At 41.2% G+C, this 24,366-nt stretch overlaps 1 protein-coding gene across 1 annotated transcript in view; it reads right to left on the bottom strand.

Moving 5' to 3' along the window:
• Positions 1-475: 475 nt before the first annotated feature.
• LOC124162540 overlaps positions 476-24,366 on the bottom strand; it is a 54,448-nt gene continuing 30,557 nt past the window's right edge. The window contains exon 2 of the mRNA XM_046539115.1: positions 476-1,562. The gene's annotated coding sequence lies outside the window, so the exon portion shown is untranslated. The remainder of the gene's footprint in view (positions 1,563-24,366) is intronic.

The following is a 24,366-nucleotide window of genomic DNA, read 5'->3' as shown; positions in this document are numbered from 1 at the left end:
TGGATTAAACAATGAATAAACGAAAACAAGGAATAAAAGTTTGTTGGTATTAATATTTGAATTATTAATGACATCCATCCAAGTTGGTCAATAACAATGAATTTATTGTTAACATTTAAATGCCAACAACATTCCAGTGCTTTCAAATTGTATTGAGACTTGGAAGCCTATTTCAATCGAATTAAATGGAATGTTCGTTTCCGAGCGAGGAATAATATTGCATCGAGAATATTACCGTCTCACCAAATAATCGTCCTGTTATTCCACATTTCAGCAGGCGAAAATATAAATGTATTATTTGGTGTGAGGCGTGTGGGATAGCATGCAATATATTGACCGTTTGATAACTGATAAAATAGCCTCCATACGTTATTTCGTTTTAGCGCAATTATTCCTTGTATAAGATAAAGGGATATACCATTTCGGTGAGAACAGAACAAGGTACCTACATTGGTAAAATAAAATTTCATTCAAATTAGGAATAATCTTGTATTTTTCTCAAGAATAATAAGATTAATGCAAAAATTATTTACAAAAGATATATCAGGCACCTTACTAAGCACCGAGATTCAATAATCTCCAATAAGTTAACATTCAACGAACCTCCAGCATATTCACTTTTCATTTTAAAAACGCCTTCATCTCCACCAAACAGTTGACGGGAATGGCGCGAAACAGCTTGTTAAATAACATTCGAACAATTTCATCATATATAAAAATACATTGGTATAAAAATTTACTGACTCTTTCTTTCAAGAAGGATACCTTGTGATTCCGTAGGTATTACCGAGGCATTGCTTAAAAATTACGCCTCAAGAAATCGACTTGGATTTGTTATTGGTCAAAACACTTTTTTAAATAAACCTCAAAACAGTAATCTATAAATATAATGAACATATTTTCGTAAAATGTTGATCTATATATGCGTTCGTCAAACATATCGACAAAATTGTAAATATTAAGAATATAAATCTCCAAATGGAGTGACCACGTTTTTTTCGAACACCATAGATTCATTGGCAGTGACAGGCCATAAAAAGCAATATAAAGAATGATTATATAAAAAGCTTCTCACTGTATAGTCACAATCATAAAAGGGAAATTATCATGTAATGGATAAAAAATTATTCTCGTGCCCGAACATGTCTTCACAGACATAGAATTTTTCACTGGCAGGGTGGAAGCTATAAAGTCATTCAGAATACCATAATATTCTGTTTTATCGACGCCTCCGTATAATATAAATATTTCCTGCATCACTTTCAACCACAGTCACTGGAAAGTATGTAACAAGCATCAAAAGTCTTCACAAGAAACTCCCACACATTCAAATAAATTATTTAGTATCAAAATTCCGATTCCATGGAATGTAAAATAGTATAACAGCAAAAACTTCAAGTGCAACAATTAATTTCCAAAGGCACAATTCAGGATCACAAATATCACGAATCACGACAGTCTTTTATTTTACAGTTGTATGGATGAACTTCCAAGTTGCGGAACCGAACAACTTTATTCTGTTCTGTTGAAGTTTATTCTTCTTTGGACGGGAAAAGGTGAACCTGCAAAGAAAGAAAAGAAAAGTTAAAAAGTTATCGATTTAAGCTCTTTGAAAAATGGCTCCACAAATACAAAGGAGTTGAAAATGACTGTGAAGTACTCTACTAGAACACAAAGATAACACACCGATAAATCCTGTGATCAACAGATAAGAACAACGCTATTCAAGATATCTATATTATTTCACATATCTATTAGACCAATGCAACTGATAACAAAACACAACATACACTCACGTCAATAAATTATATGAAGTAAGTGATAAAAGTGAAATGCATCAAATTACCTCAAAAAAAAGTTTCTTGCATCCTCTCATGATAAGTCGAACTCATTCAAAAGCACACACCATGCGATGATCATCGTGCTCAATCATCAAATATTTGATCAGGCATCATGCACCCATCACACCATCACCTCACATGACAATTATAATAAGGCTGGAATACATCAAAACACCCAAAGCAAAATATCATATCTTATATCGTCATGTGTGACATGCAGGGACATTTTTAAGGCATGCTTGAAAAATAGGGCAGACATATCGTCACCACATTGTAGAACAAGAGCAGATCTATGATAATCAATTTCAAAAATATTCCGTGACGCTGTCCTCACGTCATGCGAAAAATATCAATTAATTTAAGCAACAATGCAGCAAAATCAATTAAATAAATATATCAATTATATTATTTTAAGGGAAAGGTTTTCCCTTGTGTCAGCATCGCGGTCGTCTATTCAGACTAGGCATTGCAAATCTTAGAAAGTATTCGGTTGATTTGGAGGAGAAAAATAAGTTTAGACGAAAGGCTAAGGAGTGGATGATCTTCATCAACTTATCTAAGAAAGGTTTAAGTCCTTCGATTTTTCATCTTAAATAGCTCGAGAGAAGTAGCCGACGGATCGAAAAACGGAAATAATAAGCGTCTCTTTATTATGCAAACTATATCGCAACAGTACGCAAAGTATGCAGAAAGCTAAAAGTTAGCAGAAGTATGCAAAGTTGATTTCCTCTTCAATTTCATCAAAGTATCCAAAAATATAAATACGAAATCTTCCCGCATCCTCAACAGATCAATGAAAACTTATCGACCGTAGCGGCCAAGCGATCTAACTCCATGGTGTGACTATAGTTGCTTCGATCCACGGACACGATTTCTTGTCCTAAGTAAGAATCCTGACGTAGGTAGCAGTTAGGATTCGTCTCGTTGATGACACATTTTTCTCTCCGAAGAGCGCAAAGGGGAAGGAAAGCGCCAGAAAAATGTTAATTGTCATTAATTAACAGCTGCAGCAGCAGCGGTGCAGTAGTAATGACGTAACTTTGTTCTCGCCGCCCGGTCTCTCAATGAGAAAAGTTGAATTTGGAGAATTCTTCTCGGTGAATTCCGCAGACAGCGAAGAATGCTAAGAAAATGCACAGTGCGGATCGGGGGGAGTTTTTCGATGCACCGCATTCATCAACCACAAATATCTTTCGACTTCCGGTAGGATTCAATGGAAAAACCGAGAATTAAAAATGCAAAAAGTGACTACGTTTCGATTTTGTCTTACTTTGGCCGTTTCCCAGTCTCGAAGTTTGACATGAAGGCAAAAAATATCCACAATAACGCAAAGGGAAAAATATAAAAGAATCCAAAAGAATGAGGCAATTTTGGTCAATTTGAAAAGTAGAATACTTTTAAATTTCAGTTCTGAATCGATAATGGTAAACGATACCTTTAGATAATATAGGACATGTTATATTTATTACACTACAACAATATTTTATTACGTGGTAATTGTTTCATTTTAGCAACGATAAAATGTGGTTTTCAGATAGATCTGACGCTTTCAAGTTTCCTGTATACACGATTACCAATAAACAATCAGGATAGTAGTGATAAATTACCAGTATGTTGGAAAGTTTCCGGGACAGCGATTCAAAATTTTATGTATTTGTTTTTATTTTATTCTCAAACCACCTGATAGAGTTCTTATTGGCCATTTTATCACGTGGTATTCAACAGATGTAACAAGTAAACGTACACGAACAACCGTGCCGTGGACCGGGGAAACCTTCCCAGGCGGGACTCGAACCCGCGACCTCTTGTTTGGCATGCGAGAACGTTACCCCGCCGCCACCGAGGCCGGCAAGATTTCGTAGGTACTAAATTTTATCGACGAAATAGATATCATTATGAAACAGACATTTGATTACAGCATTCAAAATTCAGTGGAGATTCAGGAAGCTTGGAAACGATTGGGGAAGGAGAAAATATTTTTTTTATTTCGCGATTGCATCATATCACTTATAACATGCGATGACATTTGCATCATTCTGGTCAAGATCATTCACTCCTTTTTTAAATAAATTTTTTCCTTTCTAAAATTTTCGGATTTAAGATGGCGCATCACTCCCAATCGACCGCGCATTTTAGTAACTTAAAACCTACTTTAAACAATTCTGATAACGTTTTTGAAATTTTCAGAGTATGTAAATGGATCCTGGCCGACCTACCTATATCACTATCTCAAAGGTGTAAACTTTGCCTCAAAAGTTTACAAAAGTAATTACTTGTACAAAATAAGAGGAAAAACACGGTTGATCGTAAGAGAAGTATACGTCTTTTAGGTGAAGTTTTCATGGAAATGTCTCATATCCATGATAGCTCTCTACGCGCTTGACCTATGGTCGCTATTATTTAACACTATTCGTGTTATCCCTTTATATCCAATCTCTTACTCCAGTGCTGGGCATTTTTCCAAAATTTTAGAAATGTTTAGTAATTTTATTGCATTACTTAGAATGTTGAAATAAAAACTGCAATACATAATACTCTACCATCTAGTGAATTTTCTATGCACCTACTCATCTAAAGAACAATTCTCAGGTAGATATCCGCCCGTAATATTACGGTGGCAATATACAATATGATCAAATTCAAACAGAAGTAATTTTACGATTCCCGCAGTTCTTTGAAGTTTCCCCGGAACGTAATATTACGTCATTGACACTCAAAGTGTTAAGCTGTTAGGCATAAAATATTGTGTAGGAGTTAACTTTTATATTTCAATATGTAGGTGAAGAATTTCCACAATATCTAACCCAAACGCTTTCCGACGACCTGAGGCCATGGGAAGGATGGTATGCGAGATGGAGAAAATTCCATTCAAGGGCACCAATGCGCGTGGCTGATTCCCTTCTGCTCCCCAACAATGCTCTTAAGTCACGACGTCACGCGTTGGCAACACGTGAACAACTGAATACATCCCCACCCCCGCTATAACCCTCACCCCGAAGAAGAAGAACCAAAACAAGAATGCGACGCAAGGCGTCGCTAGTGTCGCTCCAGGGAGACCCACGCGCCCTCAACATTGGACGCATCGATCGCCTAGAGCGGTGGTCTCCAATTTACAAGGCCACGAGGGCCACATTCCAAGTTCCGAATCGCCCCGCGGGCCGGATAGCAAATTTTCCAATGGCTGAATTATGCGATACCAACGTCTACTGAAGTACCCGGTGGCGTATTTCTTATTTACGAACAGTTGAAAGCGACTTTGACGTGCAGCACAGCGCTGCAATGCTCCAAGCGGCGTCTCACAGAGTTAAACGAGCAAGAATCGCGCGCTACCTGAAACGAGTGCGCGGGCCGGATGAAAGCCCTCCGCGGGCCGTATTTTGGAGACCCCTGCTCTAAATCATGACTCCGGCGACACTCGTTGGCAACACGTGAACAACTGAATACATCCCCACCCCCGCTATAATCCTCCCCCCGAAGAAGAGGAACCAAAACGAGAATGCGACGCAAGACTTCGCTAGCAGTGGAGCAGCGAGGGGGGGGGGGGGGGGGTTTAGGGGATAAAACCCCCCCAAGAGCTCAGAGAATTTTTTAAAAGTTTAATCCATTTTACTTATTTGGATCAGTATTACTAATAGAATAGTGTTAGGATCAATCAAATATCCCTCCGGAAGCCGTAAAACCCGCCCTTTTGAACCATTATTCTTAAAAATTTTCTGGAGGAGGACCCCGCAACTCCTGCTTACCCTGGTGGGTATGCAATACCCCCACAGCCGTAAGTATTAGTTGCGCCTAAAACCCCCCCTCGCCTTAATTCCTGGCTCCGCCCCTGGTCGCTAGTGTCGCTCCAGGGAGACCAACGCGCCTTCAACATTGGACACATCTATCGCCTAGAGAACGTCGCATCGGATCGACGCCTCCGCGGAGATAAAGGAGGCCTCCTTCACAGCGCAACACCTCGGATGCGAAAAAATGTACCTAAAATCTTTCATCGGGTGAGGAACCCTTCGACAACGTTTTCAACCGAAAAAAAAGGTCCACGGGGTGCAGGAGGAGGCCCTTTTGCAACGCAGCACGCACTTTTACACACATTTTTCCCAATTTTGTCTCCCTAGACGTCTCTCCCATCTCCTTTCCTTTCCACTTCGAAACTCACGTTCGCTTCGTTGCTTCGGCCTCCGACCCAACGGTCACCAACACACCATCACGGCCACCAAAACCTCTCCTCCCTCGAATTCGGATACATTTTTCCTTTTTGAAGGTTTTTCCCCCTCACAAATGGAAATGTGAACGAGGAGGAACACACGTGAGGGTATCCCAACGGCCCCTCTCGACTCGACGCACTCTGAATGGGATTTCCCGAAGAAGGAACGAACCCCTCCTCAAAAAAGGTAACTTTCCCACATCCTGCCGACGGCGGCCAATATCGCGGAAGCGCATATTCCGTTTCCTCGATCTTTCCCCATTTGCGGAAACCTTTTTGCTGCGACGCCTATCCCCATCCCTCAAACCGTCGCTTTTCCCGAAATTCCCTTCAGCGGACCGAGTCGAGAAAATACGTGGGGGTTGGATGGGGGGGGGGCAGGTAAAGTAGAGGAGCCGTTCATTCATCCCCACCGCCAACATATCGTCGCGCTCGAATGAATCTCCCTGCACATTACATTCCCGTTCCTACTAACAAACCTACCTCCCTTCGCCCTCACCCCCCCCCCCAACTTCATTTCCCAGACTCCTGCATCGATCATACACGTAGCAAATACAAGTGCACCCAATGAGGTACTTTCCTTCATCAAAGAAAACGAAAGGCATTGATTACGATTCGTTACTCACCATTAGTGTATTCATAATGTACAAATTATTTGGTTTTTTAAATCCCAGTTTAGATGAATGGCAATGGTCAATTTTATCCTCATTTCAAAAAGGTTAGATTGGCGCTCATGCGAATCCACTCCACGTGACGTCACAGGGACCTAGTTTCTATACGAGTAGATAGTAAAATAACAGGGTGGTTCCATACCCGTCGTACATTTACTATTTATTCGGGAGATTGTTGTGCGGTAAACAAGTGAAGGGAAGACCATGATTCGTGTACAAATCAATTTCCCAAGCTGCTCATGACGTTTACCTCCTCACTCTGAGAGTTGGGGTAAATATTTCGACAAAGCGACGCGATACATCCGGCATTGATGGTCGAGGCCCACGTCGACGAGCGGTGATTTTAACGCCTCGCGATTGTCCAGCGAGAGACGAATGCGGATGGCCAATAAGGTGGTTTCCTGTTATTTTTTATTACCTAATTCGAAAGATTATTATTCCTGGAGTACGCAATCCACGCTCTTAGATTTTCGAATGACGATATCTATTTTTTGCGATTAAATGAAAAGTGAAAATTTTCAAGCGCGCGAAAACGCGACGGCTAAGTATGTATGCTGGGAAAAGCCTGTCTGACGTCATTCTGGATTCCGCTTTCGCCATGTGAGGTGATCTTGGGGCGAGGATATTGTGCGCCGCTGCGATGCTGGCTGCTAGCAGATAGCGCTTGGCTTAAATAAGAATTATTAATACCTTATCAAACGAAGGAAACTTTCCGACCACAGGCACTTTTAATAGGTAATTATTAAGAGATGTTTCCCTGAGCTCTGTGCCTCATGCGTGCATTGGTAATTTGACGATGTAAAACTCCTATCTACTCGTATAGAAACTAGGTCCCTGTGACGTCACGTGGAGTGGATTCGCATGGGCGCCAATCTGACCTTTTTCAAATGAGGTTAAAATTGACCATTGCCATTCGTCTAAACTGGGATTTCTAAAACCAAATACTTTGTGTATTGTGAATACACCAATGGTGGGTAACGAATCGCAATCAATGCCTTTCGTTTTCTCTGATGAAGGAAACTACCCTATTGAGCTCACATTAACTGAGCCGTCAGTGAAGAACCATTTAATCGTGAATCCTTGCGTGAGTTCAAATTACACTCGATTAAATGAATAAAAAGTCATATTTGTGTAAATTTTGAAAAACGCCCGAATATAATTTTATGGGGCTATCGAATTCATTATCACTAAAGCTAAGAAACTCTAAGTTAAGAAACTGAATTTGGTATAAACAAATTTCTAGACTAATTCAATTGAATGATACACTTGACATGTTGGGACAATTAAGTATGTAATAACTATTTCTGCACAATTAACTCTGGAGCGATGGGTATATAAACTATCAGATGTGTGGTTTATACGATAAAAAATTAATTGACGTCAGTATAGACTTTAAGGAGTACTTTTTACATCTTTTCCCGTAGGTCTACAGTCTAAGAAGGAAAACCATAATACGGAAAGATATCGGGAGCATAAAATCAAGGACGGTCTGCCGCATGGATGATGGATAAAATGACATATTACCTTTTTTCCTCAGAACAAGGATAACACATTCGTGGGTTTACCCGGTGGCAAAGTCATAATTCACGCAACAATTATGAAAGATTCCGGCCACAGCGGGTGGAATATAAATCAATGTTTTGAGCAAAGCGCCTAGCACACAGAAAGGAGAAACGTCCGCTGCACAGCGACTGCGCTTCTGCCGACCCCGATGCACAATGCACAAAAACTCAATGCACAGAGACACGCATGGCGCGCGGAGGAGAGGACTGACTACCGCTCGACGTACGCGCGAACCCTTCCGAAGAGCGGGATGAAAAAATAAAAACCTTTATCATAATTGCGCGCTTCAGCGGACAATATAGGTAAGTTGCCCGCAGGCCGAAGGGCCTCATCCATCATGCCAGTGCGCGGAGAGGAGGACGGGCAAGAGAGGTAGAGAGATATATATATAGAGAGAGAAGAGGCCTTCTTCTTATCATGCAAAAACGAAGTGAGGGTCCATCCATCCGACCAGAGTGGAGGCCTTTGAGGGGACGAGGGAAAAGGCGGTTTCCCAAAGGCGAGAACTGTGCGTGGAGGAAAAAATTAAAAGTGGGAAATGACAATGGAGGAAGGTTTGGGAGAAGGACCCTTTAAAAGGTTGGAGGAACAGCGGCCGTAAGGTCCGAAAGAGGGACCCTTTTGGCTCAAGGAAAGGCGCATAATGAAGTGCCGTGGAAGAGCAGCGGAGGAGGGATGGCATCAACACAGATAAGGCGATTTTTTTCGCTGGAAAGGGACAATGACCCATCTACCCTTTCCATTTTCTTCTCCTCTCTGCCAAAAGCTCCTGAGGAGTTATGCTAATGAGGGGACCTCAGGAAGGACAATGCACACGAGAAGTGTAGGCTGGAATGGGGTCAAACCACGAGAGAAAGAAGGTAAATTGTTTAAATTTTCGTGTGCATATGAAATGGACGGAGAGGAAAAGGAACGACGAAGTGCTGGACATGGTGGGTGAGGAGAGGCAGCTTTTAGATGAGATACGGAGGAGACAGAATGTATGGATGGAGTTAGTGCTTAGCGGGGAGGGGATGTTTAAATGGTGTTAAAGGGTAGAATGTTAGGGAAACGAGGGAGGGGATGGAAGAGGATAGGATTTTTAGATAGATTGAAAGGGATTAGGCCTTAGAGTGAATTAAAGAAGGCAGTGCTGGAAGGAAAGGGAGGCTTCCAGATCACTTTTTGAACACTCCATGGAAACCTACTCTAATCGGTAGAATACTATAATTATTATAATAATAATATTAAGGGTGTTTTCTTAACTTATAAATTCGTCACAACATTCCTTACCGACAAACTTAGGGTATCCATCAAAGGATAGCTAAGTACTATCATATAAGCAATTTAGTAAATTTCCTGAGCATTTTTGTGGGGTCGACTAAGATTTCTGCGAATCAAGGACGTTATCGGAAAAAATAATTTTCTGATACCAAGAAGGGTCCGATTAAATTTTTACTGAAATTTAAAAAATTGCTTCTGCGATATATCTCGAGAGATATTTTCAAATAGCTTGATAGTAAAAAAAAAGAAACTAAAATAAATGTTTGAATAGAAATAACGCATTTAACGCAGTGACGCAGTCTGAATAGTTTCTTGAAGCGTGCCCGACAAGAGTTTGTCACCATCACCACAGAGTAAAACCTCAGGAATCAACCTGATTATCTCTGCTTCTCGTTCTTCGGGATAAACCGCAGATTAAAGGTAATTTAAAAATGAGGTTATTTAAAAAATAATATTTTCTTTCGATATGTCGACAAATTAATATTCGGAGTATCACATGTGAAATTTCAATGGCATTGGTGCAGAAAAGCCGACTTACAAAAAATATTGGGGGGGGCCCAAACGGGGGATCTTGCCCCGGGAAATTTTATACGTAGTGAGTTTTAAGTATTTTAAGCATTTTAGAAGAGTCATATGATCAATATTAGAACCCTGATAAATCGAATCTCGATATATGGACACACCAGGGAAAATCGACAAGCCTGACACATTTTTTCCTCGCACCCATAACGAATTTTTGAGGGGGCTCGGGCCCCCTCAGGCTCCATGGAGTCGGCGCCAATGCATTGGTGTAACTATGAATCTGCACAGAAGGAGAAAAAAGGACCACGCTTGCCAAACCCTCGGAAGAGATGGACTGTACGTTTTCGCCGTCCATAAGGAGTGATTCCCTCAACAAGTCAAAAGATAATCCGGCCAACCCCATGGACTAGGAATGGTTTAAATTCAGACGGTGAACGAAGATTGGCGAAAGAAAAAAAGGCTTGAAGGGAAAAGGACCTTCCTTTCCCTCATGTTCGCACCCTACCCCGGAAGGAGGGCCTCCCTTTCGGCGACTTCGGTAATGATAATTCGATTGTTAGTATCTATTCGTCCGGGGGAGAATGCATTTACCGCGGACGGACTTTGCAGGGGATGACAATTCTCTCTGGCCGTCACCGGAGTCCCCCTCTGTCGGGTGAGGATGGCAACATCCATGGCGACCCGTTCGTCATGGTGGGGTGGTCGGACCACCGAAGGATTTACGAGCATTTAATTGATTAAGACCGGAGAGGAAGGAAATAAATCTTGGGACGCGCGCATGTCACCCGGCAGCCTACACAGGGACACTGGGGTTCGATCCTGAGGCTTGAGGAGAGAAACGTTTAAAGACAGTTAAGTGACCGTACGCCCATTGGTCAACCCCAGCCAAATCTTTGACGCAATACTTCAAATAGAAAAATTCCAATAGGTACCTTTCTCTAATCCCGCAGAATGTTATCTAAAATTACTATTTTATTTAACATTTCGTTTTACACTTCCAAAAATTTGTGAAACCAAGGGCTGATCGAGATACGTAGACTTCAATGAAGGATAAGACATTAGAAAAATAATTCATATTTCCGCTAATTAAAATAATTATTGCGCACAACTTTCTATTAAGCTTCCAGTCGGCAAATCCATGGCTTGAAAAATATTTACTTTTGGAAAATCAAATGAAAATAGTATTGGAATTGAATAATTCTGATAACGGAATCTGTATTTTTAAGAACAAATGCAAATAATGAATAATTTTTAAGCGTTATACGAAGGTTTTATACTTATTTTTAAATGCTTGAAATATTTTGATTAATTTAACACGGAATACACTTCAAGTTAAATAATTACGTTTGGAGGAGGTAGGAGACGACTTTGCTAAATTTTGAGGACTGGTTTAAAAATCATAAATATTTCATATTATATGACATGCCGACTGGTATTTCCGGTGCATAATAACACTAATGCAATGTCAATATTTTGACGTTGTGTGTTCACGGCATTGCATTAGCCCAAAGGGGAACTTTAATACTCTAATACGTTAATACTAATAATAAGGGTAAAAATTTAGCATATCTACTTTCTACTTGAAAATAAACTCTTACATAATTGTTTACGGTATCATCTTACGTACACAACTTTTCGAGAGCAAATGGCAAGGTATATTTTGCTAAACGGATCTAGAGAAAAATACGCTTGCTTTCCTTGCTTCGACATCCGCTGTATTTTTACGTTTGAAGCTTTGAATTCCTGTGTATGACGAAAGGAGACTAGTAAAATAGTCCGCCATACAATTTAGCGTCTTCCTTAATGGGGTTTGAAACCTCAGGGACTCCCACTTCCTGGATTTTTCGTGCTAACACATCGCCAAGGCACCCATTGCCTCATCCATTTTCGCCCGGGATTAAAATCAGTCAACAGAAACAGAGTTCAGCGGTTTTTTTTGCCTGAAAACTTGAGCTTGAAGAGAGCAGGAACCACGTTCGGCTCATAAAATGGATAACGACGAAACCAGGCTGGAAACTATATGGCGAGGCGTCTCGTCAAACTCAAGCAAGGAATGCGGCCCTGGGTGATTTAGAGTTGTGCCCTGACGCAGTCAGCTTGCTCAACGAGTGCGCGAAATGAAAGAATATAATAAAAAAACAACATATTCTGCTCGACATCTACAAAGGGAGCTCATAAAACACAAAGGAGTCTTCAAAACCCAAAACCCACAGAGGAGGCTTAAAACCCTCTGGAAGAGGACATTGGTATGGAGAGAGGAACACAGCGCCTAAGCCTCAACCTGGAATCTGAAAACGACTTAGGAATTAATGTGCTCTTAGGGAGGAAGAGAAAAAAAAAGTTTCGGTCTTCGTACATAAGCAAGCGGCTTCCTCCTCCTGCTCCTGGGTCTCTTCCGGGGAAGAAATTCAACAGGTAAATAAACCCCATTTTGGCAGACTTTTGACCCTTTTTCAATCCACGTGGAGGGCATTCGAGGGAAAAGCGACCCCTGCATGGCAACCCCTCCCACAGCACACAAGGCGAAAAAAATGATGAAGAGGAAACCATGGCAACAGGACCTCCGCTGCACGTGCAAACGCGACAGTGCTACCAACTATTAAGGCCGTTTTACACGGTACACGGAATTGCGCAGTCTGACGCACGTGTGAAGGCGCAATCAAAATTGCGTCGTGTAAAGCGGTGAATTGCTAGAACACATGCGGGAATGCGTGGATGCGAGACGGCAAAATAGCCCCTGTTCTAATTTCGTTCATGCATTCGCGCAATTCCACGCCATTTTAGAAATTAATGCAGCTCGAACCTGCGCAATTCCGTGTACCGTGTAAAACGGCCTTTAGATATTCCGGTTAGATTCCGGTACCTCGAACTACCAGTTTGATACTACAACGGTAGTACATAGATCGTAGCGCGTGTTTTGACGTAATTTAAATCTAATATCTAAATAAAAACGTCCTGCAGATGGGCGTCAAACCCCCTACATAAAACAAGAATAGACATGATCCCGGGTCGGCAGATGTGTTTACTCTATGAACAGAAATATTAACGTTACAATCCTCTTCAGTTCAATTTGGAATAATCCACTGTATTCCTCCCGAGTTCAGTAAAATTTACTCAACGAAAATTCAAACGCAAATAACAGCGTTTCCTCTTTCTACTGCCTGTGATCACCAACTGACGTCAAAATGAGGGATATGAAGACATGTTACTTTCTCCGTCACCGGTCCTATCGACTTCATGTTGCAGTACGCAATCTTACAAGTATTCTCAATTTTTCCCAAAGCAAAGTACACCGAGAAAACAAGAAAATTCCATTTTTGGGAAAATTACAAAAATACTGAAAAAAAATTAGGGATGGACGGATCCGGGATTTTTTTCGGTTCCGGATTCGGATCGGATCCTTCATTTTCGGAGCCGGATCTTTCGGATCGGATATTTTCGAATCCAAATGCATTTTGAAATTCCTACTATTAAACGAAGTAATTATGCAAGTTTATTCTGGGTACGTACAATCGAAGGAATGCTTTTCAGATTTTCATACACATTTTAATATTTTTATAATTAAAAATCATTTTTATAGGTTTTAAGTTGTTTTTTAAACATCTTTACATGCTCAGGACCTAAACTGTTACGCTTGGGTATGGAAATGAAAATAGGAAAAATCTTCGGATAAACCACTGACCAGTGGCGTAGGACAAGAATCGCATGCGACGGCACATTCGAAGAGACAATCGGAACTCTTTCCACCCTTATGGGGCGTTGCATTCACTGAAGCTATCGTTTAAAATTTCGGATCCAGATCCGATGTCTTCCGCGACTTTGGATCCGATGTATCCGATGAAGGGCAATATCCGCGGATATTTGGATCCGAGGTATCCGATCCGACCATCCGTAAAAAAATGGATCAATCATGACATATTTTTCTGTACATTTCACCTTTAACATTTAATGTTCCGCTAGTCAATTTGAGAAAAGCCCTGCAATGACCACTTTCTAAGCAGCATATCTTACTTCCAAAAAAAATATATAAATATCACCTGGGATCAAGCGATAGCCCATACTTGCGGTCGGAGATTTAGGAGGACAAAAGCATTAACTTTACGCATTTTAATATTTGCACACAGTCACACCCTCACTTTGCATGTTCTCACTGTCCTCGCTTAACGGCAATACTAGAGGCAAACACGCAAGAAAAAGACCCTTCCAAAAATGTTTCAAGCGATAAACGGACCCACAAGTCACAACGTGACAGGCTGACCTCGGCGATTCCATTCGAAACGGACTTGAATCGCCTGGAGAAACGGAAAAGTATAATCTATAATATGATAATAATATAAGTATAAAAGAAAAATATGCCCATCGGAAGTTGAACATAAATACACGGGGATGAGGTTAACGTATGAGAAAACGTGCCAAGTTATGCAATCTCTCGTCTTTGCACACAAGCATACGCTTCAATACGAATGTATGTGCAGAGGGTAAACATGTGAAGAGGGAGGAAATCTCAGTCTGGGAATACAAAGAAAGAAAACCACGTCCGACGTAAAAAAAGGAGGGGAGGTTGGGTTTGGATTTTTCAGGGCCATAACTCTCGTGTCGGAAGGGACAAGCAGGTATTGAGCCAGGCGCAGGGCCTCGCGGGCGACTGCAGCGAAGAAAAGAAGCACGAAGGCAGCGACATAAATCAAACGCCAACTAACACTCGCACACCAATTCATACGAACAAATTCCCAGAGGCCAGCGATGAGATTTGCACGGCAGCTCGCGATATCGTAATAAGTACATATTCCCAATGCACACAATCCCCACGCCACACTTGCCTTTAATAAGGTCAGACGATAGTTTTGGTATCTATAGAAAGCAGCTTCACTATTCCCTGATTGATTTGATATGTGAGGGTAGAGCTCACCGCGAACCAAGCCACAGGCGTTTAAGTTTCACACATTCAAGGAGGTTCCTTTCGAAGTTTTCGTCCGAAGGCTCCACACGGGGTTTGAAGCCTGGACCCCGCGATTAGCAGCCAAGCGGACTACTCACTAGGCTACCATGGTCCCCACTTCCATCTGTATACAGGGTGTCCCATTTATCTTGACCACCCGAAATAACGATTTTCCAGATGCAAATTCAAAAATGTGTCAAGCAAATGTTCATTAGCCGTCAGGGGGACATTAACCAGCATGATTACCTTCCTTGTAGCTTTGTTAATTTACAAATATATGAACGGCGGTATGTCTTTTTTGAATGGCACCCTATATTTTTTATTCGGCAATTCATTACCTCTCCTAAAGACTTATTCAAAAATGTAGCACAGTGGACCATTAACATAAACACAACGTTATGAAAACATAAGTTAACCACTTAGTGTGGACGAGTTTCTTATGACTGGTGTGCATTTTACTATGTTTTCATTTGTTCACCGTCAACGTCAGCAAGTGGAGTAGTTCCAATACCCGCGTACCTGCACTAAGCGCTAGTGAGTCAGTCATGTTTCATAACACTGTGTTTATGTTAATGGTCAACTGTGCTACATTTTTGAATAGGTCATTAGGAGAGGTAATGAATTGCCGAATAAAAAATATAGGGTGCCATTCAAAAAAGACATACTGCTGTTCATATCTTTGTAAATAACAGAGCTACAAGGAAGGCAATCATGCTGATTAATGTCCCACTGACGGATAATGAACATTTGCTTGACACATTTTTGAATTTGCATCTGGACAAAAAGTTATTTCGGGTGGTCAAAATAAATGGGACACCCTGTACATGGTTACTAAAGACGTTTACCTAAAAGGGGAAATACTTCTTTAAAATGCGTTTATAAGATGGCAATACAATTAACAGTTGGAATAATGAGAATAATAAAATTTTCGGCCTGTTTGGTGATGGATTACGCAAGGGAATTTAAGAAATAATCGTCAAAGTTGACAATAATAGTAGACGGAATTTAATCAATTCGAACGATATTGAATATCTTGGGCAGTTGTAGTTTTTAAAGGTGACGAACATATTGCCTGCTGCAACAAATGGGAGGAAATACATAAATGAGGAGAGGGAAAATACACTATTTATGGCACGATTTTATTACTAAAATGTTAGAAGTTATGGTTGACATAAGTAGCACAGAAATTATTTTCGGGATTTGGTTATGGAGTATTTATTTTTAGTCGAGTCACCATCGATTTAGAACTTTTGACCAATACCAGGGGGCGGTAAGAGTCAAGTTGAATTGAGGTGCAATAACCTATGGATCATTCAAGTTCAATTCAAAAAACTTTTATCCCTGAAGGTCGTATATTTCGACGAAAATTTCTGTATGGGTCCACATCTACCTTAAATTAAATACCCTAATCCCATTTTACACCTTTAATTATCCATGAATGTATCATCTATCTCTTATAATTGTAACAAATATCTACACGGTGAAATGTAGCCAAAAAGATACGGATATTCTGAAACGCTCATTCCTCAATTGGAGAGCTGACCTGGAGATTCAGAAAAGACAATCGATGCTCGGCAAGAGCACTTAAAATCTGAAGTCGCTCAGTCGCAACTTACGCGGATCTATTGCAAACTGATACAATAAAAAACAAGGATAGATATCCAAATAGATAAGGGTTCGATAAGGATTCTTAAAATGCTATTTTCTTAATTCTTTCGATTTATTTTAATTTTATTTCCCTGAATACTTGTTTCCAATGCGCTGTATTATTTCATTTCACCTCTCCATCCAGTGGTGGCCTGCTTGTAAGGAACCATTTCAATTAGAAATAAATTAAAAATTGAAAAATATTCTTTGGAATAACAAACAATGCAAAGTGTTCAAAGGAGTATAAAAATAAATTTCCCTAGATTCAGTATTCCCTTTTAAATTATACTGCAATCCGCTCATGAACACTATTGCACCACTTGACGCACGTTTCTCATTGTTCGTTTTACTCACATTAGATATGCCAAAATAAGTTGCAGTTGGACAGCACTTCAACGAGAAAGAATTTTAAGACGTTGGATCAAAGCTTCTTCATATCCCGAGAGTAATTCTTCCGAGGGATTATAAAATCTCAGTGAGATGATACACCTAGTGCTTAGCGGTCAATGCGCCTCACATGCACCCAGTCGTAATCTCGTCCTCACATTACTTAAGATATATCTCGCTGAGCCCACAATCCTCTGAAGTCTGTTCCTCTGAAATCTCCCTCATTTTCAGCACCTATGAGTCCTTCGTAAGCACGGGGTTCTTCCGTCTGACCTTTGACCGCCTCTTGGGGAAAACAAGTGAGGGGAGCTAAAGGTAGCAATGCTCTAAGTAAGAGTTGGACTAATGAACGCGTACGCCCACATGCCTTCTTCTCATTGGGTGTTGCCTGGAAATGAGTGAAAACACACAAAGGTACCGCTTTGTGAATAAGATCCATCCATTACAGTGACATCTGTGACCGAAAAAAAATCCATACCATCCTCCTTGAACGATTAATGTCATTCATGGAAATATGAATATTAGCCCTCAAAAAAATAAATTTTTGACTACTCTTTGCCTTTCATTTGTTAAGGCATTCGCGCTCTACGGTTTCATTGAAACATAAGTGTAAATAATGGTTTTAAAAGTAAGGGCGAAATTCGTAAATTCAAAAAAGTAATAGTAAACATGTGTTCTTCATTGGAAGATTCCCGGAGTCCAGTGAAATCAAGGGAAAATAAGAAATTATTCCAGTCACGTGATAAGTTGCTCCGCTATGGACAAGTAGAGGCGCAATAATGATATACAGGTATGCAAATATTTGCTCTAGAAAAGGAGGGATTTTTTTGGAGTGGAGAATCGTTAACCCTCCTGGTGAAATATGATTTAATGCTTTCCCGGCGAATAATGTGGGTAAACTTTTCTCGGGATTCCCACCGGGTTAATTTTTTTTATAAAAACATTAACCCGGTGGGAATCCCGAGAAAAGTTTACCAACACTCCTGGTATTTTTCAAATTGAAACAAGAGTAGCTCACAAGGGATTTTTGTCTCTGCCATGACGGAGCTTAATAATATCTTCATTTGACTTCAAGTGTCCTTTATTTCCTACAAATACCTTCTATTTTACTGGTGAAATCATGTTTTTCTCAGTGAAAAATAGCAAAAAGGTGAGAAATATGGAAAATATTTGAATTTAGGATCACTTTTAGAAAACAAAGTAATGCATGTTAAACTCTTCACGAAAGAATATTTCATATCACTAATCACACAATAAAATCTTGAAAAATTATACACTGATTTTTACGAGATAATGCGATTTGGTAAAAGCCACTGACTGACGAGCAGGACCTGGGAATTTATTCCGGTAACTAACAGCGCGCACTAGCTCAAGGTAGAAGAAATATTACACTCTCTTCCTGCGATAATTATTCCATCTTCTCATTAAAACCTAATGTTAGCTGCAACCTAGGCGGAAGAACCGGATTCAATGCTCTTGGCGCTTATTCTGGCTCTTCCATCGCCATGGTTTAGCTACAGAAGCTACAGCTATCATAATTAACGAGTCATCAGGAGAAAAATACAACAATGGTTGCAACATTCGCTAATTTCTTGGCAGCCTTGAGTTAATGACCACTGACAATATCCACTAGAAGGAACGCTTAGGTAGAAGTTACACGTTGAGGATCGCGATGGCACCGGTCAGTGGAGTGGTCAGTGGAGTGGTCAGTAGTGGGGGTGGGGAGAACGTGGGAATGAGATGGTATAACGCTGTGAGGGAGGAGCTTAGAGGGAGATGGACCGATAAAGCCCTGAGGCAGGGATTGCTGTGTAGAATTGTGTTCCCTCAAGAGGTAGTTATTTTGTCTACTGGCTGTCTCCTGACCAAGAGAGTGAGAATTCAGACACTAATGCTAATATGGGACAGAAAACTAATTTGGAGGCGTTAATCGCCGCTTTCGAATAAAGGGAGTCATATTCGAACGAATAAAAGGATGTGATGGATCTCTGTAGAGTTCACCTGAAGATGACGTCTAACGTTGAAACCATGGTCGTGTAAATTTGTGAATAAATATCAATGTGAAAGCACAAAGTTCTTCTTTTTATTTTTAATTATGAACCGCTTTCACCAAGCTACGCCTCAAACAATCAATTTTACGAAGCACAGCGAACTTTTAGCTGAAAGAAACACGGAGAAGTGGAATTAGGTGCAAAATACAAACGTTATAACTCAAATAAGAATTATTTCCATTAATATGAATAATAAAATGAAAACCGCGTCTGAATTTCACCGAGGAGGAAGATGTATTGTTGGCACAACTGGTAAATGCATCACTGACCGGCATTTAGGAGAATCGGTTTTCGAATTCCGGATAAGGCAAATGATTTTTTATCGGAGAATTGTATCCCTTCGGTGATTAACCATGTACTTATGTTCGTGTTTTCGAACAAAATTATTTGCTATAAAATATATATTAATTGCTTTATACAGGCAATAATGTCGTACACCAATTGTGTTTCACAAACAGCGTGAAATGCGGATGGTCAAGCAGAACTGCCTTAAATGGCAAGTTCCGATCCTTAGAAATGCTGCCTTTCTTTTCACTCCACATTCCCACCCGCTCCTTCCGTAATAACCACCGACTACACCAAACTAAATTCGGTCTTTTTCTCTCTCAGAGATCTCTTTTTTACAGACTCCCTACCTCTTTCAATACCATTTCGACTTCTCACCCTTCCCTGGATCTTTCCATGCCCATCAGATCATTCAAGAGGCAGCTTCGAAAAGCCATCTTCTGAATACTTTTTTTTTCTTTTTTAATATCCTTTTTATAGCTTTTTTGTAGTTTATATTTGTAAAAGCTGCAGATTGAATGTTGTGTATTCAATTTAAAGGACATTTTGGCTGTTTTTGAAAATTTCAATAAATAAATAAAGAACTTCTGAGACAATTTACAGCGCTGGAAGGTTGAGGAATCAGCCCTTTAAAAAAAACGCCTTCCTCTGAAGAAGCTCCACGGTTTCATTCATGATTAATACGCGTCAACAAAAAATATATGCACGTACAGGTATTTGGCTCCGCGCTTAGTTACGCACTTGTTTGCCTTGCGTTATCGCGTTCCCACATGCCGGTGATTCACGGCCCATTCGGGGACTACACTCAATGGAGCAAAAGGCAGAAGACGGTGGTCCAGCCCTTTTGTCGCCCTGCTTGCTTTAAACGCTGCTGACCCCGTGACCCGATAGAGATGCACCCGATAGAGATTAGTGACACCATCCGTCACGCAGATGCACGCCGAGATAGCAGGGGCCGCTTCAACGGTTTCCGCAGGGAAGAAGTTGATTGCTACACCGTCTCAATGAAGTGTCAGCACTGGTTAATTCTAGCGACAACAGCGATTTCAGAAATGAGGCTATGCCCGCAAAACTTCCGTAGTTCCTCGTGCATTTAGTAATAGAACAGCCTCGGAGACACATTTCACGAGGTATCACACCCAAGTACATCCACTGGGAAGAAACTACCCAACTCGGAAGAACAAGAGGCTATTGGGACCGTATTACAAAAGAAGCCGTAGCGATCCGTCTTCACCCAAACAACATCAATAGAGATCGAGGACTGCAGCTAAGTAGCGCTTGGAACCTGGCAATAAATAGAACGAGAAAGGAGGAAAATCCCGGACCAATCAGAGACCACCTAGGTGAAGGAGGAGGGTATATGTATCAAAACACAGCGGCATCGGCATCATCAGCCCTAAGGATGTTGGGAAAGTCTCCCAACGAAACTTCGGCACACACAATGCAGACCCTGACCCGGTTGGAAACCCGAGAAGCTTTCATCCATGCTATTCACCGGGAAAAGCTCAGATTCTTAATCAATGCTTAGTTTGTTTTGAGATGTTCTGTGGAAATGGTACCTTCTAAACCAAGGTTAAGGAAACTCCACACTGAGGCAATTTAGACGGAAGGAGAAGGCTAACGCGGAAAGGCCATGCGAAAGACATGCGCGTGAATTTATAGAAGCGCGACTCGAGAAGGTTGTTAAGGTGAATATGGGAGGTGCTTACAAATGACACTCCTGGAAAAGATGGCGGGGGTAGAGTTAGGGGATGAAAAGGGTGGGATAAAAAAGACGAGAAGCAGAAGAGGGCTGGGAGAAGAAAGCCGCAGAAGGCCCCATGCAGTGACGGAGCGAGGCAACACAATTACACAGGTATTACTCGCACGAATATACAGACAACATTTCATTCAGCGCGTAGATGTGCAGCATAAACACTGACTGATGGAGTGCTTATGCACCCTGCAGAGTTTGTTTAAAGACTCTTGGTAATTTTTCCCTTCTCTCCCTCGGCGTATCTCTTCCCTCGTCCCGTTCTACGCGAGTAGCCGTGATATTTTTTTACGTCACCCGAAGGCAGTGCCTCTGAAAAGCGAGCGAGTATTGCTGAAGACCAAGTGTCAAGTGATGGATCGGGGCTTGCCGTGGGTTTGGGGTTATTCTCATTTTTCGGCCACGAGGTGATTATTCCTCTAAGAAACACCCGCGGGGAGATCTTCGCGGGACGCCTTATTGAATTTTTTCTCTCCCCCGCCGTCAAAAAAAAAAAAAAGTACATTAAAAGGACTGAGGTGCATCCTCTGCTGTGCGCCATTATTCACTCAGATCTCCCTTTGGTTGTGAGAGTGGCCGTGAAATATGGATTGAGAACGGGTATCACGGAGAAAATGAACTCCAGTAAGCCGTCTTGGCCGTTTGTACGTTATTTGTGACGCGTAGCAATGAAGATATCCTCTTCTGAGTGATAAAATCTAAGTAAAAGGCCGACTCGACCGCAACGAAAGAATAATGCGTAATCCGAGGACGTGATAAAGCAGATATACTCCCAAGCATTTGTATTCAAAGTTGCTGGAACCCAGTGAAATATCCTTTCAGGTGATATTAAAAATGAAGTAAATATTAATGCGACATTCAAGCACCAGAACAAAGAGGAATAGTTCCGCCGCTAAATAACCGAGAGATGTCTGAGGTATTAATGACTTCCATGCATTTACAACCGGCTTATACGTTTTAGTGCACGAGAGCAAAATGTTGATAATATATACCTCAAGCAATAAATGTTTTGAGAAATAAATGCCTTTAACTGAAGAGCATTCAGGGACGATTTGTGGGGGAAATAGCGCAACACTCCGTCCGTCGGATGGGACGTCAAGCCGTTTTCCCCTTGACGCCTTTCACTAATTGTAAGAGCAGGCTAATGAGGACGCCGGGTTTCTCTCCACCCCTAGCTCCCTACCCTTCCCACATTGTGCAAATGACGTTGGATTTCACTCGATTCCTCAAAATAACATACCATTCAACTGTTTCTAAGGTATATCGAAAAATGATCAAATTATCATTAAAAACTGTAAAGGCCGTTTTGAACGTGGCACGTACTTGCACAATCTGACTTACGTGCGAAGGCGCAATCAAAATTGCGTCGTGTAAAGCGGTGAATTGCCAGAACACATGCGAGAATGCGTGGACATGAGATGGCAAAATAGCCCGTTCTAATTTCGTTCATGCATTCGTGCAATTCCACGCCATTTTAGAAATAAATGCAGCTCTAACCTGCGCAATTCCAACCCCGTGTAAAACGGCCTTAAGACTGTAACGTCGTGTCCATGATGTTTGGCGTGATTCATTATGCATTGATGTTTGAATTGTATTTTTATTTGTATGCGTGTTTGTGTTTATATTGGTGTTTGGAGTTGAGGGCGCTATGGTGATGGGAGAGTAAACAGCGGATTGTTAGCAAGAGAGCCATTTTGGATGGAGGAGAGGGAATAAGCTCTAATGATTAAAATTATTATTATTGGTGCGAAGGCTTCCGCGGTGCGCTGGTAATGTAGGCTACATTTTTCGGGTTTCGCCACGCCGCGGCGTGCCGGTCGGTCAGAAACTGTTGTCCACGATGCAACCACGACGCGGTGAAACCCGAAAAATGCAGCCTACAATGATTATTATTGTCTGAGAAGGAAAAAAGGTTGCGACATCACAAGACCCATCGTTTGAAAACTTTCTCGTCACCGCTTAGCCTGGTGGCACTCCTCCTTTATCTTATTTCTGGAAGGCACACACAAATTTGAGTCTTCGGTGGATCGGATGCACTTCCTTCCTAAGGCCCCGTGCGGACGGATGGCATGCAGTGGGTGGGAGGCGTTGGAGATCTTCGGAGGGGAAGGGCGGCAGATGATTGATGAGTCTCTGTCCCACTGCGGAGGCGTCGAAGTGTGCGTGGCTCCTTGATGGACTCTGCCGAATTCCATCGCCACGTTCTGAAAGCGAGACTCCACCGTCATGCACTGCTGTTCCGCACGTCACGAACAATATGGATGAGGATGCATCCTCATTGTCGCGGCCGTGTCACAGAGTCACTTGACGCTACCTCCACACTCTGAGCCTACCTCTCTTTGGAAGTTGTTTGAGAGCCATGGGAAGCTGTTTTTGCTTTATGTCAGCCACTGGAATCCGAAATCTCGCACACTGTTTTGTGGTATTCTCTGTGAAAATTCTCTCCTCTATTATGCTTTAAACATTTTATGTCCCACACGAATTTCTGCAGGAAAATTTCTTATGGACCAAATATCGAGTCGCGAGTCTTTATTTTTTTGAGTCAATGCGCAAACTCCTGCGATATCTAGGTTTCTGGAATCCAATGGCAGTGTCTGAGTAAAATTTGTGATTCATCACAAGACGTCCCATTTGCTTTAATGGGTTTAGGTTCTGATATCACCCCAAAATCAGATCTACTTAGATTTCTGTAAGAGGTTAGACCGGCAAGCAACGCCAATGCGTTTTAGTTAAAAGTTCCTAAATACCCTCATTATATTGGACTTCATTCGTATGAGGTAAAATAATAGCTTCCATCTACGTAGTTTCTTTAGATTGCGTTTAAAAAAAAGAATCGCATAGAATAGATGCATAAATCACATGGATGGGAATATTTGTTTAAAGATAGGAAGGGGTTGATTACAGCTAGAATTAAAATTTATTTGTGACAAAAAAATGTGAAGAGGTTTTAAATATACCACATGAATCATGATTTAATTTGGAAGTCCATGCTCAGGTGGTAATAAATGCTATTATAACTATCCAATTGATAAACCAATTGTTTCGGGCTAGATTTAGTGGAAGAGCATTTTACACAATCAAATATATATGTCCGAAGACGAGTCAAATGTCATGAGATGGTCCGATCGCACCAATTGAAGATGCGCCAAAAAGAGGGCAGAGCGTGTAAATGAGGGACGTGATTGGGCGCTAAATTGTATAGACAGCGCAATTATCCCCTCAAACCCACGTCACATCCATTTC

Source organism: Ischnura elegans, chromosome 7, assembly GCF_921293095.1.
Source record: "Ischnura elegans chromosome 7, ioIscEleg1.1, whole genome shotgun sequence".
Lineage (NCBI taxonomy): Eukaryota > Metazoa > Arthropoda > Insecta > Odonata > Coenagrionidae > Ischnura > Ischnura elegans.
This window is presented reverse-complemented; position numbering and strand designations above follow the sequence as displayed.